The sequence below is a fragment of the Scyliorhinus torazame genome, chromosome 7 (genome assembly GCF_047496885.1).
Source record: "Scyliorhinus torazame isolate Kashiwa2021f chromosome 7, sScyTor2.1, whole genome shotgun sequence".
Taxonomy (NCBI): domain Eukaryota; kingdom Metazoa; phylum Chordata; class Chondrichthyes; order Carcharhiniformes; family Scyliorhinidae; genus Scyliorhinus; species Scyliorhinus torazame.
The window spans coordinates 226,293,457-226,307,080 of NC_092713.1; positions in this window are offsets into that span (position 1 = coordinate 226,293,457).

Genomic DNA, 13,624 nt, shown 5'->3' on the forward strand with positions numbered 1-13,624 from the left:
AGAGAGAGCAGTTCATTCCTCTGAGTGTCCGGATTCCAACAGAGTTTCCTTGGTTCTCTGAAAAATCATCCCACATTGTTACTTTGTATATTTTGTACAAAATGTTAAACACCTAATAAGAATATATTTTTTATATCACCCTATATGGGCAGGAACGAATCACCACCTGTTAACAGCAGAACATGACCTTTTGGCCAATTAGTTTGCCACCAATCGAACTGAGTCCCAGCGACCTCTCAAGTGCCGAAAAGTCTTGAGTTCTGCTGTCCGAAAGATAGCAATGTGTTCTCTTTTGTAACTTTTGAATTCCTCACTTTTCCCTGCCTGATTTAAAGGTATATGGCCATTAAGCATTCATGAATCAAAATAATAGTAACAAAAATAAAGGGGGATAAAAGGGAATCAACAGGAAGGGCCCTTACAGTATGCTTACAGAAGACTTTGAGATTCTCCTTTGTTTTGGCTGCCAGTTTTTTCTCATAGTCCCTCTTTGCTGCTCTCATGTACATTTTAATTTTCCCTCTGAACTTTCTATATTCCATTTGGTTCTCAATTGTATTTTTTTTAACCTGACACCTACCATATGCACACTTTTAAAAAATAATTTCTATCTCATTTTTCATCCAGGGAGCTCTAGAATTGTTTGCCCTACCTTTCCTTTTTGATGGAATATACCTTGACTGTGTCCAGACCATTTCTGCTTTGAAGGTAGCCCATTATTCAGCTACTTTAATTCCAGACTAACCGGCCCAACTCCATTCTTGCCCCATTCAAGTCAGCTCTCCCCCCCCCGTTAATTATTCTTGCTCTGGATTGTCCGTTTCCCATTTCTATCATCATCCTAAACCTTATGATACAATGATCACTGTCTCCTCAATCTTCCCCCACTGCCAAGTTGATCTACCTGGCCTACCTAATTTCCAAGAACCAGCTCCAACAGTGCATCCTTTCTTGGTGGACAGGACGCACACAGCAGTAGAAATGTTTCCGGAACACCATCTAGAAACATTCACCCCTCTCGCCTTTTACACTACCACTATATCAGTCTACATTTGGGTAATTAAAATCACCTCTTGTTATTCATCTGTCCTCATAGTCCAGCAGAACTAAAAAGTATTTTTTTCTGATTTTCATGAGATGTGCATAAGAATTATGTTACGTAATGTAATTACACAAGCTAGTACCTCGGGGATATCCAGAACTATAATACGTAATCTAATTACATAAGCTAGTACCTCAGGGATATTCAATGTTACATATACATATGGTGACAAAACTTTGAAATGCTGTTAAATGTGTTGTATTACATTATGGTTAATTTGTTAATGATTATAATTAAATATACTGTTTTTGCAAGCAAGCAATAGTTTTTTTTTTTTAAAGTAATTCGTGACTGATATTCAAAATAACTATGCCTGTATCAAACAGTGAAACCGTCTTTTGTATCTTTTATGACATAGTGTATTAGAATCGTCATCAAACTATTAGCTAATTATTTTATCCCATAATTTAGATCATCAAGTTAATTTAATAAAAAGAGTTAGAACTCGGTAACCTGCAAAACTCAGTTCTTATATAAGTGGATGGAAGTTAAACTTAAGACTTCCTGATCCAATAGTAAAATGCTTGGCCTTGGCTTATTACATTGCCTTCCCTTTTGGGTAGCACAGTTGCTTCACAGCTCCAGGGTCCCAGGTTCGATTTGCGTCTTGGGTCACTGTCTGTGCGGAGTCTGCAGGTTCTCCCCGTAGGTGGGTTTCCTCCAAGTGCTCCGGTTTTCTCCCACAGTCCAAAGATGTGTAGGGTAGGTGGATTGGCCATATCTTTTTTTAAAAATATATTTATTAAAGTTTTTTAACACAATTTTTCTCCCTTACAAACAATAACCACCCCCCCCCCCCCCGTAACAAAAAAAAAAAACGAGAAATCGCGCAGAGCAAGATATATACATGGCAAAATGATATATTTACACAGCTTTGTACACTGGCCCTCACCCGTAAGTGCCAGTTTCCCCAACCCTTCATGTTATCTCTTGCTCATCCACCCTCCCAGGCAGTCCCGTCCCGTCTCCCCCCCCCCCCCCCCTCCCAGGACGTCCCCCCCCACCCCCCTCCCCAAGGTTGCTGCTGTTGCTGACCGACCTTCCTCTAACGCTCCGCGAGATAGTCTAGGAACGGTTGCCACCGCCTGTAGAACCCCTGCGCAGACCCTCTCAAGGCGAACTTAATCCTCTCCAACTTTAGGAACCCAGCCATAACATTTCTCCAGGCTGGGGGGCTTCGCCTCCTTCCACATTAGCAAGATCCTTCGCCGGGCTACTAGGGACGCAAAGGCCAGAATGCCGGCCTCTTTCGCCTCCTGCACTCCCGGTTCGTCCACTACACCAAATATTGCTAGCCCCCAGCTTGGCTTGACCCGGACTTTCACCACCTGAGATATTGCTCCCGCCACTCCTCTCCAGAACCCCTCCAGTGCCGGGCATGACCAAAACATATGGACATGGTTCGCCAGGCTCCCTGAGCACCTTCCACATCTGTCCTCTACCCCAAAGAACCTACTCCACCTCGCCCACGTCAAGTGCGCTCTGTGGACCACCTTAAATTGTATCAGGCTGAGCCTGGCACACGAGGAGGAGGAATTAACCCTACCTAGGACATCAGCCCACAGACCTTCCTCGATCTCCTCCCCCAGCTCCTCCTCCCATTTACCCTTCAACTCTTCTACCAGCACTTCCCCCTCTTCTTTCAACTCCTGGTGTATTTCCGATACCTTGCCCTCCCCGACCCATACACCCGAGATCACCCTATCTTGAACTTCTTGTGCCGGGAGCAACGGGAATTCCCTCACCTGTCGCCTCACAAAAGCCCTCACCTGCATATATCTAAAGGCATTTCCCGGGGGTAACTCGAACTTCTCCTCCAGTGCCCCTAGGCTCGCAAACGTCCCGTCGATGAACAGGTCCCCCATTCTTCCAATCCCCGCCCGATGCCAGCTCTGGAACCCTCCGTCCATCTTCCCCAGGACAAACCGGTGGGTTACCCCTGATCGGGGACCACACCGATGCTCCCATTGCACCCCTGTGCCGTCTCCACTGGCCCCAGATCCTTAGCGTTGCCGCCACCACGGGGCTCGTGGTATACTTTGTCGGCGAGAGCGGCAACGATGCCGTCACCAACGCCCCCAGGCTCGTTCCTTTACAGGATGCCATCTCCATCCTCTTCCATGCCGCCCCCTCTCCCTCCATAACCCACTTGCGGATCATCGCCACATTTGCTGCCCAGTAGTAGCTCCCCAGGTTTGGCAGTGCCAACCCTCCTCGGTCCCTACTGCATTCCAGGAACCCTCTCCTTACTCTCGGGGTCATATCTTTTTATTAAAACAGTAAAAAATATATACAAGGCCAAACGGTACAAACACTCATTTTGTGTTGGAGAAACAGGATATCGTCCCCTCAGTACCAATGTACGGGGAGGGGTGGGGTGGATACTCTGATTATTAAAACAGTTCACAACAGGTTTCTACAAAAAAAAACCTTTGCGCTGGAGAGACCAGATACCCGTGCCTCTGTACAAACCGAAGGGAACGGAAGGGGGGTGGTGGGAGAGAGGGGAAAGGAGGATGGTGGGGAGGGAGGGAGTCGGAGTGGCCATGCTAAATTGCCCTTAGTGTCCAAAAGAGATCAGGTGGGGTTACGGGGATAGGGTGGAGACGTGGGCTTGGCTCTATCCAAGGGCCGGTGCAGACTCGATGGGCCAAATGGCCTCCTTCTGCACTGTAAATTCTATGATTCTTATGACTTTGCTTTCAGATGTAGATTAAAAGAACATTTACTAAGGGAATTAAATCCGTGTTATGTTGCTAAAACAAAAATCAGATTCTTATTTTGAAGTCAGTCTAGGAAGCCCTGTTTCATCCTTGTTTCTCCTTGTGTCCCTTAATTAACATTGGAAAGTATCAAGCAGGTGTCCTTGCACTACCATTGCACAGTGTGATTATGCAGTACTGCACAACAAATCCGATCCATTTGAACAAGGAAATTCCCTTACGTTTGGTAAAGTTATATGAAATCATAATGTCACAGTAAACAGCTCTTTATTCAATCGGCCAGACTGTTGAAGAATGAATGCTCAAGAGTTAAGGCCTTCATGAGAAACAATAATTTTTATAATTTGATTGTTTGAAAAACAAGTAATCCTCAAATAGGCTAGGCCCGCCACTATCATCAGCTTAGATTGACATTGTTAGAAAGCAAACCACAATAAGTATATTCTTTTATCTTTCATTGCCATCTTGCATTGTTGTGAAGCTCAGAAAGGCAGAGCCCCATGGAAAGGTCAAATGCAGGCAAGAAATGCTACTCAACGGCAATGTTTGTTTAAATGGTTAAAAACATTGCAAGATGATGTATTGGAATAATTAAAATTGGTAGTTCAGTCAGCCACCAGATGTTGTTTAAGAGCGTCGTTTTTTAGGTTCGCATTAGCACCACCTGATTTAAAACCTATAGTAATTGGCTGATCTTACCAGTCAAATATTTAGCAAGTACATAATCAAAACCAAGATTAAAATGTGGGACATGCAGCCCACTTTGGATCATAGGTGCACCATATTTATGTTTTTTGGTGTATGATATTGGGCATCTTCACCCAAAATTCAGTCCTCAAATTTAGTCTCATTCTGGTTGAATTTCACAGCCAGCACTTAGGGAACAAAATATCTATTTTTCCAAGCTAATGCTCACACTTGGGAATGTTTTGGCTTAAAATAAGAAGCAAATCTGAATGCTTGAATTTAATCCAAGACAATTTATTTGCATTATCCAAAGTGATCACTAGATGGAGCACATTGCAGACATAATGCAATGGAGAGGGAAGAGAGGAGCTCATTTTGTTGACTGAAAGTACAAAGGCACTGATGTTGCAGAAATCAAAACTTGTCTCAAGGTAGATAAATATTGATTATTTCAATGTGATTTATTCATTTCGTTTGACAGGGGAGACTATTAACAACTTTTTTCCAACCTTGCATTTAAAAATACATTTATTAGTCATTTGGATTTTTCTCAACCATTATATCGCAATGGTTAACGAGATACACTACAGATCTCACCATCCGCTGAGGTCCTCAGCGCAACATGGCCCTCACCGTACCACTATCAGCTCATTTCTAGCACGTAATGACATACAAGATGGTTCTGTGGATGTATCATATTCATATATATGTGTCTCCAGAGATGAGCCTAACTAACTGATTATGCCTCAAGATGCTGTGTTCCATGAAGATCTAGCTGCAAGTTTCTACTATTGGGTCCAGGACTCACTTCATGGTTCAGTTACTGAAGACAATATGTAGCTTAGGCATAGAAACGTGCGGCACAGAAGGAAGCCATTCAGCATTTAATGCTTATGTTGGCTCTGAAAGAGTTATCCATGTAATCCGGCTCCATGTTCTTTCGTATAGTCCATCATTATTTTTTCTTTTTCAATTATAGATCCAATTTTCTTTTGAAAGTTGTTATTGAATCTGATTCCATCACCATGTCATACGGTACATTCCAGATCATAGTTACTGGCAAAAACAGTTCTCTGCACACCTTTCTGTTTATTTTGGCAAACTGTCTAAATCTGTGCCCTTTTGTTACCCACTGAACTACAAGTGAAAAAGTCGGGCTGAATATGGATGGAGCGGAGCAATTACATTTCTGCAATCTTCTCAAATTTTTAAAAAATATATTCTTTAAAGGGACGTGGATGTCACCCGCTGACCCAGCACATATTAGCAGCATGGTAGCACAGTGGTTAGCACTTGCTTCACAACGATCAGCAACCCGGGTTCGATTCCCAGCTTGGTTACTGTCATTATTGATTTGTTATGTTGTAGGTGTAACATAAGCGGCTTCCTTGTGGTGCACTTGACAAAGGAAGGTTCAGACGTGGAGATAACTTCAACACGTTTATTAAACTATTTACACTTCTATTACTCGGGTTCGACACTACTGCTAATCCGACTATAGCTACCCAGATTGACGAACCAGTTGCTGCAATCCATGTGGTGGGTGTAATATTGAATCAACCCTGTGTCTGTTCTCACTGACTGTCTCCACTGGAAATAGGCAGATCATGTGTGTGGTGTCCTTTATATATGGGTTGGTGTAATGCCCCCCTGTGGTCGTGTCACCTCCACGTGTATCGTGAATGTCCATTGGTCATGTCCCATCCACCTGATCTATTGGTTGAGTGTGTGTGTGTGATGTCTTTGGTGCTCCCTCTAGTGTCTAGCTAGCCTACATGTATTTACATTGATGCACATTACCACATCCCCCCCTTTTTTATATGTTACATATTTTCTGTACACTTTAAGAAAAGTGAACAAAATACAGGTAGATACGTTAAGGTATATACAAGTCATGGGAACAGTGATTAAACAATAAGTCCAAATCATTTGTGTGAGTCCAAAAACCATCAATCAACGTGGTCAAATGTCTCTCTTGGTTATGAACGCCATCAACGTCCCTGTGCCACAAGAACCAAGAAGTGACACTTCACTGTCTGATTTGGAGTCCCTTTCTTTTTTTGATGTTTGTGCTGTCGGATGGCATCTTGTAGCTGATAAGGTGTTGACGTTGAAGAGGTACCATCAACAGTATCATTCGAGGTCATGGATGTGCCATATGTTGAAGTTGGATAAGACTGTACATACTGGTTCTGGCCACATGCTGTGCTGGAAGGGTGATCCTGCTGAGAACCGTTGAAGCTTGTCGAATTGGAAACAGAATTGCTGCTCGCATAAATACCTGGTGATGGTGTGAAACTAGAACCTTGCATCTGATAGGAATATGCTGTCTGGCCAGGCTGGGGTATAGCAAATCCTGGGCTGTAACTAAGGCATCCAGTCTGTAGTGTAGATTGCGCTTGCGGTAGTCCTCCTCCGGTCTTGATTCCATTAGTGGGCAATCTGTAGTGCTGGCCTGTTTGAGAATATGCTGCATAGACTGCTGGCTGCTGCATGCCTGAATACTGGGTTTGTCCAGCATGAGCTGTCATTGGCTGCACTGCTGATGTGGGTAAAATGTGTGGATATTGCTGTGGTGAATATTGGTGTATTCCTCTTGGACTGTAGCCGCTGCTTGTTATTACTGACCCAGTGTCATTGTTAAGTGATCCATCTCCTGTCGATGTGGCATCTGCTGTCACCCTGAGCGTGCCATCACTGAGGTTGTGGCACTCCCTGTCTGGAGTAAAGTCCGGCTTACGTGAATCAGAGTCGGCGTTTGGTTGCTCCCCATCTGGAGTCTGGTCTGTTTTAACTGAGTCAGTGTTGGTTTGTTGATGCTCCCCGTTTGGAGTCTTAGCAGGTTCACTGGAGTCAGCTGAGATTTCTTGAAGCTGCACATCTGGAGTCGGAACATGCAGGAATGCATTGACTTGTGGAGAGGTTCGAGCGAATGAGGGTGGAAGTATCATGTTGTTACCAGAGTCACCAGTGGTCTCACAGTGATCGTCGAGTGCCTCTGTACACACTAGCTGAGGTCTGTCACTTTTCACAACTTGCATGGGAAGTGGGATGCTGTTGTCACTCATCTCGCATGCCGTGGGTAAATTCTCAGTAGCTGCTTGTTGTTCACTTGGGTTGGGTAAATTGTCAGAGTCTTCATCTGATGGCGCAAACAATGTGGGTGGACTGTCATTGTCTTGCTGTTGTCCTTCATTTGGGCTTGGACTGTCATAGTCGCTTTGTTCTTCACTGTAGCATGATAGACCGTCATGGTCGTGCTGCCGTGCACTGGAGCGTGGTAGACTGTCATTGTCTTCTTGCTGTTACTTGAGCATGGCAGACTTGCATCGTCTGCCGCTAGTTGGTCAGAGGAGGTTGCTAGACCCCCATGGTCTTGTTCCTGCAAGGACTGCGCATCGGAGTCTGGCGTTGCTTCTATCATGGAGACTGTCCACGAGCTCACTGCGGAGGCTTGTGATACTGGAGCCACATCTTGTCTGTGCAAGGATTGTGCTCTGGAGTCTTGCATTTCTTCTATCGTGGAGTCGGGAACCCTGAGCGGTGCGTGTGGCAGCAGGCCATTCTCTGTGGGCTTGTACCGCTCTCTGTCTCTTGGTTTCAGGCCGCAGCATAATCCTGCACTCACGAGGCGGGATGTCGTATATGCTGGGCTGAAGATCCGAAGATCGAATCCGCGTCTGTGTCGGATTCAGTACGGGGGTCGCCAATGTGCAACACGTCTAGTTGCGGTTCGGATTTGGTACTGGGGTAGCCTCCCAAGGTGAAAGGTTCGTCCGAGTCGTAGTCTTCTTGGACCATATCATCATTGTTTGCGTCGGAGCTGGCATTGGGCTCGCGAGGTCCAGAGAAAATGTAACTGTCGGTATCGAAGTATTCAAGGTCTGAATCATCAGTTTGGGCGTAGGTAACTGCTTGTTGCAGGGTTCTTCAGAGGCTAATTTCATTTCCTGGTTCAATTTGAGGCATTGTGCTGTCATTTCAGGTGAAGGAAGGTTGTTTTACAGCTTTAAATTATGTTTTCTTTGATTTGGGACGTTTCCCCTTTAAAATGGCCGTGGTCCGGGGCCTCTGACGTCATGACGCATGTGACGTAGCGTGTAGGAAGCAATTATGCATGCGCAGATCGCTGTTCCTTTACCGATGGCCGTTTTCGTGATTGCGCATGCGCGGCGTCTCGCGTATTCGCAAACGGACCTTCTCGTTCTGTGCGCTTCTCGCGCAACTGTGCAAGTGCAGACCCTTTAGAAAGGTGGCCACCGATCAAAACTGTTCTCTGCTCCGGGATCCCGGCCCCGTGGTGAGTACTGGCGCTTCTCTTACCTTTTCTTGCTGGTTGGAGTGTGTTTTCCTCACAATATGTGCCGACTTTGTCCAGGACTGCCTGGAAGTCGTTCTTGTTTTGCCCTTTGGAGAACTTGAATTTTTCTTCTGCTCTGGCACCGGCAATGGTGAGGCGAAGCTCTGTCTTTTCAGCATCTTCCCGGTCTTCTAGTTCGGCTGCTACCAGGAAGATTTCAAACATTTGCCGGAATACCCGCCAGTGTTCGTGGAGATGAAATGAAAATCGCTTATTGTCACAAGTAGGCTTCAAATGAAGTTACTGTGAAAAGCCCCTAGTCTCCACATTCCGGCGCCTATTCGGGGAGGCTGGTACGGGAATTGAACCGTGCTGCTGGCCTGCCTTGGTCTGCTTTCAAAGCCAGCGATTTAGCACTGTGCAAAACCAGCCCCGGCACTGTGCTAAACCAGATCGCCGTGGCACCGGAGCTGCTGCGGAACCCGGATCTCGAACATCTTGCCTGGGTATTGCTGGTTGTCACTGTAAGCTGAGGTATTGCTATGTGGATTGAAACAGTTCAGTCCTGGTACCATGATTTGTTATGTTGTAGGTGTAACATAAGCGGCTTCCTTGTGGTGCACTTGACAAAGGAAGGTTCAGTCGTGGAGATAACTTTAACACGTTTATTAAACTATTTACACTTCTATTACTCTGGTTCGACACTACTGCTAATCCTACTATAGCTACCCAGACTGACTAACCAGTTGCTGCAATCCACATGGTAGGTGTAATATTGAATCAACCCTGTGTCTGTACACTCTGACTGTCTCCATTGGAAAGAGGCAGATCATGTGTGTGGTGTCCTTTTATATATGGGTTGGTGTAATGCCCCCCTGTGGTCGTGTCACCTCCGTGTGTATCGTGAATGTCCATTGGTCGTTTCCTATCTACCTGATCTATTGGTTGAGTGTGTGTGTGTGATGTCTCCGGTGCTCCCTCTAGTGTCTAGCTAGCCTACATGCATTTACATTGATGCACAGCACCACAATTGTCACGTTCTCCCCATGCATGCGGCGTTTCCTCTGAGTGCTCCGGTTTCCTCCACAAGTCTCAAGAAAAGTGCTTGTTAGGTGAATTGGACATTCTAAATTCTCCCTCTGTATACCCGAACAGGAGCCGGAGTGTGGCGACTCGGGGATTTTCACAGTAATTTCATTGCAGTGTTAATGCAAGCCTACTTGTGACACTAATAAAAATTATTGTAAAAGATTATGATGGTTATGTTGCCTGTCCCCAATTGTGCTTGAGAAGGTGGAGTTGAGCTGCCTTTTGGAACTGCTGTACATGTGGTGGAGGTACCCCACAGTGCTTTTGGGAAAGCAGTTCTAGGATTTTGCCCAGTGGCAGTGCAGGAATGACAATATATTCCCATGTCGGGATGGTGTGTGCCTTGGAGAGGGGGTTTGCAGGTGTCGGAGAATCAGGTACCCTTCTTCAAGAAGGTAAATGTTGCAAGTTTGGAAGGTGCTGTCGAAAAAGACCTGGTGAGTTGCTGCAGTGCATCTTGTAGGTGGTACAAATATCTGCCACTGTGTTCGTTGGTGGAGGGGGTGAATGTTTAATCATAGAATCTACAGTGAAGAAGGAGGCCATTTGGCCCATCGAGTACACCGGCCTCTGGAAAGAGAACCCTACCTAAGCTGACACTGCTACCCTATCCCCGTAACCCAGTAACCCCACCCCTTTTTGGATACTAAGGGCAATTTATCATGGCCAATCCACCTAACCTGCACATCTTTGTACTGTGGGAGGAAACCGGAGCACCCGGAGGAAACCCACGTAGACACGGGGAGAACATGCAGACTCTGCACAGACGGCGGTAGTAGATGGGGTGCCAAGCAAGCCATCTGCTTTGCCCTGGATGGTGTCAAGCTTCTTGAGTGTTATTGGAGCTGCACTCATCCAGGCAAGTGGAGAGTATTTCATTATGCTCCTGACCTGTGCCTTGTGGATTATGGACAGGCTTTGGGAAGTCAGGAGGTGAGTTACTCGCCACAGAATTTTGAGCCTCTGACCTGCTCCTGCAGCCACAGTATTTATATAGCTAATCTACTTCAGTTTCTGGTGAAATGGTAACTCTCACGATATTGAGAGAGGGGGATTCAATGATGGTAATGCCATTGGATGTCATGGGAAGATGGTTGTATTATCTCTTGTTACAAATGGTCTTTGTCCAGCACTTTAGTGATCTAAATGTTACGTGCCACTTATCAGCTAAAGCCTGAATGTTGTGCAGGGCTGCCTGCATATGGAAATGGACTGCTGCAGTAACTGAGGAATTGCGAATGGTGCTGAATATTGTGCAATCATTATCAAACATCCCCATTTAGTGGTAAAGATGACTGTGTTGCCAAAGTTTCCTTTTTGTATTTGAGACCCTCCCGATCTTTCTCCCTAAGGTCTTCTTCCGGAGTGTGGAGGCGCTAATCTCGGAGTTTATACAGGCAGGGAAGGTATCGAGGGTGAAGAGGGCTCTGCTGCAGAGAGGGGGGTTGGCGTTTCCGAACCTGTTGTATTATTACTGAGCTGCGAATGTGGAGAAGGGGGGTTGGGGGTGGGGGTGGGGGGGGCAGGCAGGCAGAGTGGATCAGATGGGAGGAGGAGTCTTGTAGTCTAAGGGCCCGATTCTCCCCGTGTTTGCGTGGGTCTCACCCCCATAACCCAAAATGTGCAAGGTAGGTGGATTGGCCACGCTAAATTGCCCCTTAATTGGGAAAAAAAAGAATTGGGTACTTTAAATCTATTCCACAAAATAGTCTGAGGGCCCTGGTGACGGCCCCGTTGCCGTTAGCTCCGGGGAAGTATACGGGGAATCCGGTTGTGCAGTCGACAACCAAGAAATGGAACCAGCTGAGGTGGCATTTCAAATTGGAAAGAATGTCGGGTTGACGCCACTGTGGCAACCACTAGTTTAAGCTGGGGGGGCGGAATGATGGACAGGATGTATGGGAATTGGAGTGAGGCGGGGCTGGAGCAGGTTAGGGACATGCTCTCGGAGGAAAGGTTTGTGGGACTGGACGAGCTGCGGGGGAGGTTTGAACTGCAGAGGGGCAGTGAGTTTAGGTATATGCAGGTGAGGGACTTTGCGCAACTTGAATGGAGGACGTTCCCCAAGCTACCAGAATACAAGTTGTTGGAACAACTGCTGCTTCCTGACAACTTTGGAGAGGTCAGGATTGGAGATATATATCGGTAATTGGGAGAGCAGGGCGGTTAGTTTGGAACCTATGGTGGCGATCTTTGGGTCTCGGAGCAGTCGGAGCTGCCAGAGGGAAAGGGGGCCGATGTTGTGGCCTTAGCTTCTCTGATTGTCTGGTTAAGGATCCTGTTGAATTGGAGGTCAGATATGTCACCGGACTGGCGGCCTGGCTGGGCACTTCTACCACTTTCTCTGGCTAGAGAAGATTAAGTTTGGGTTGAGGGAGTCAGTGGAAGGTTTTGAGTTGAGGTGGAGGCTGTTCATGACGTTATTAGAGGAGTTGTTCGTCACGGGAGGGAATAAAAGGGAAAACTGTACAAACTTTGGATATGCTTTGATGAACTGTGTATTTTGTCGATGTTGTTTGTGTATGTTTGGAATAAAATATCTTTATAAAAAAGTTTTTTAAAAATCCCCACTTATGATGTTCTGATGGAAGGAAGGTCAATAATGAAGCAGCTGAAAATGGTTGGACTAAGGACACTACCCTGAGGAACTCCTGCAGTGATGTCCTGGAGCTGAGATGACTGACTTCCAACAACCACAAACAATTTCCATTGTGCCAGGTATGATTCCAAAAGGCAGAATGTTTTTCCCCCTGATTCTCATTCACTCCAGTTTAGCTAGGGCTGCTCGATGCCACACTTGGTCAAATCAGTCTTGATGTAGTTGGGCAGTCATTCTCACTTCACCTCTGGAGTTCAGTTCTTGTCCATTTTGGACCAAGGCTGCAATAAGATCAGGAGCTGAGAGGCACTGGCAGAACCCAAACTGGGCAGCAACGAGCATGTTATTGATGTATTAGTGACGCGTGACAGAATTGTCGGCGACACTTATCATCATGTTTCTGATGATCAAGAATAGATTGATGAAGCAGTAATTGGCCGGGTTAGAGTTGTCCTGCTCTTTGTGTACAGGACATAGCTGGACAATGTTGCACATTGCCAGATAAATACAGTGTTGTAATTGTATTGGAACAGTTTGGATAGTGGCACAGCTAATTCTGGAGCACAAGTCTGCAGTAATATTGCTGAAATGTTATCATGATCCATAGCCTTTGCAGTTTCCAGTGTCTTCGGCCATTTCTTGATATCGTGGAGTGAATCGAATTGGTTGAAAACTGGCATCTGTGATGCTGGAGACCTCTGGAGGAAGACAAAATGGATCAACTACGGGGCACTTTTGGCAGAAGATGGTTGCAGATACTTCAGTCTTGTTTTTTGCACTGATGTACTGGGCTCCCCTTCATTGAGGATGGGGATATTTGTGGAGTCTCCTCCAGTGAGTTTCTGAATTGCCCACCGTCAATCACAACTGGATGGGGCTGTTTAGCACAGGGCTAAATCGCTGGCTTTGAAAGCAGACCGAGGCAGGCTAGCAGCACAGTTCAATTCCCGTACCGGCCTCCCCAAACAGGTGCCAGAATGTGGTAACTAGGGGCTTTTCACAGTAACTTCATTTGAAGCTTACTTGTGGCAATAAGTGATTTTCATTTTAATTTCAAGTATTAGGACTGCAGAGCTTAGATTGAATTGGTTAGTTATGGGATCATTTAGTTCTATCTATTGCAT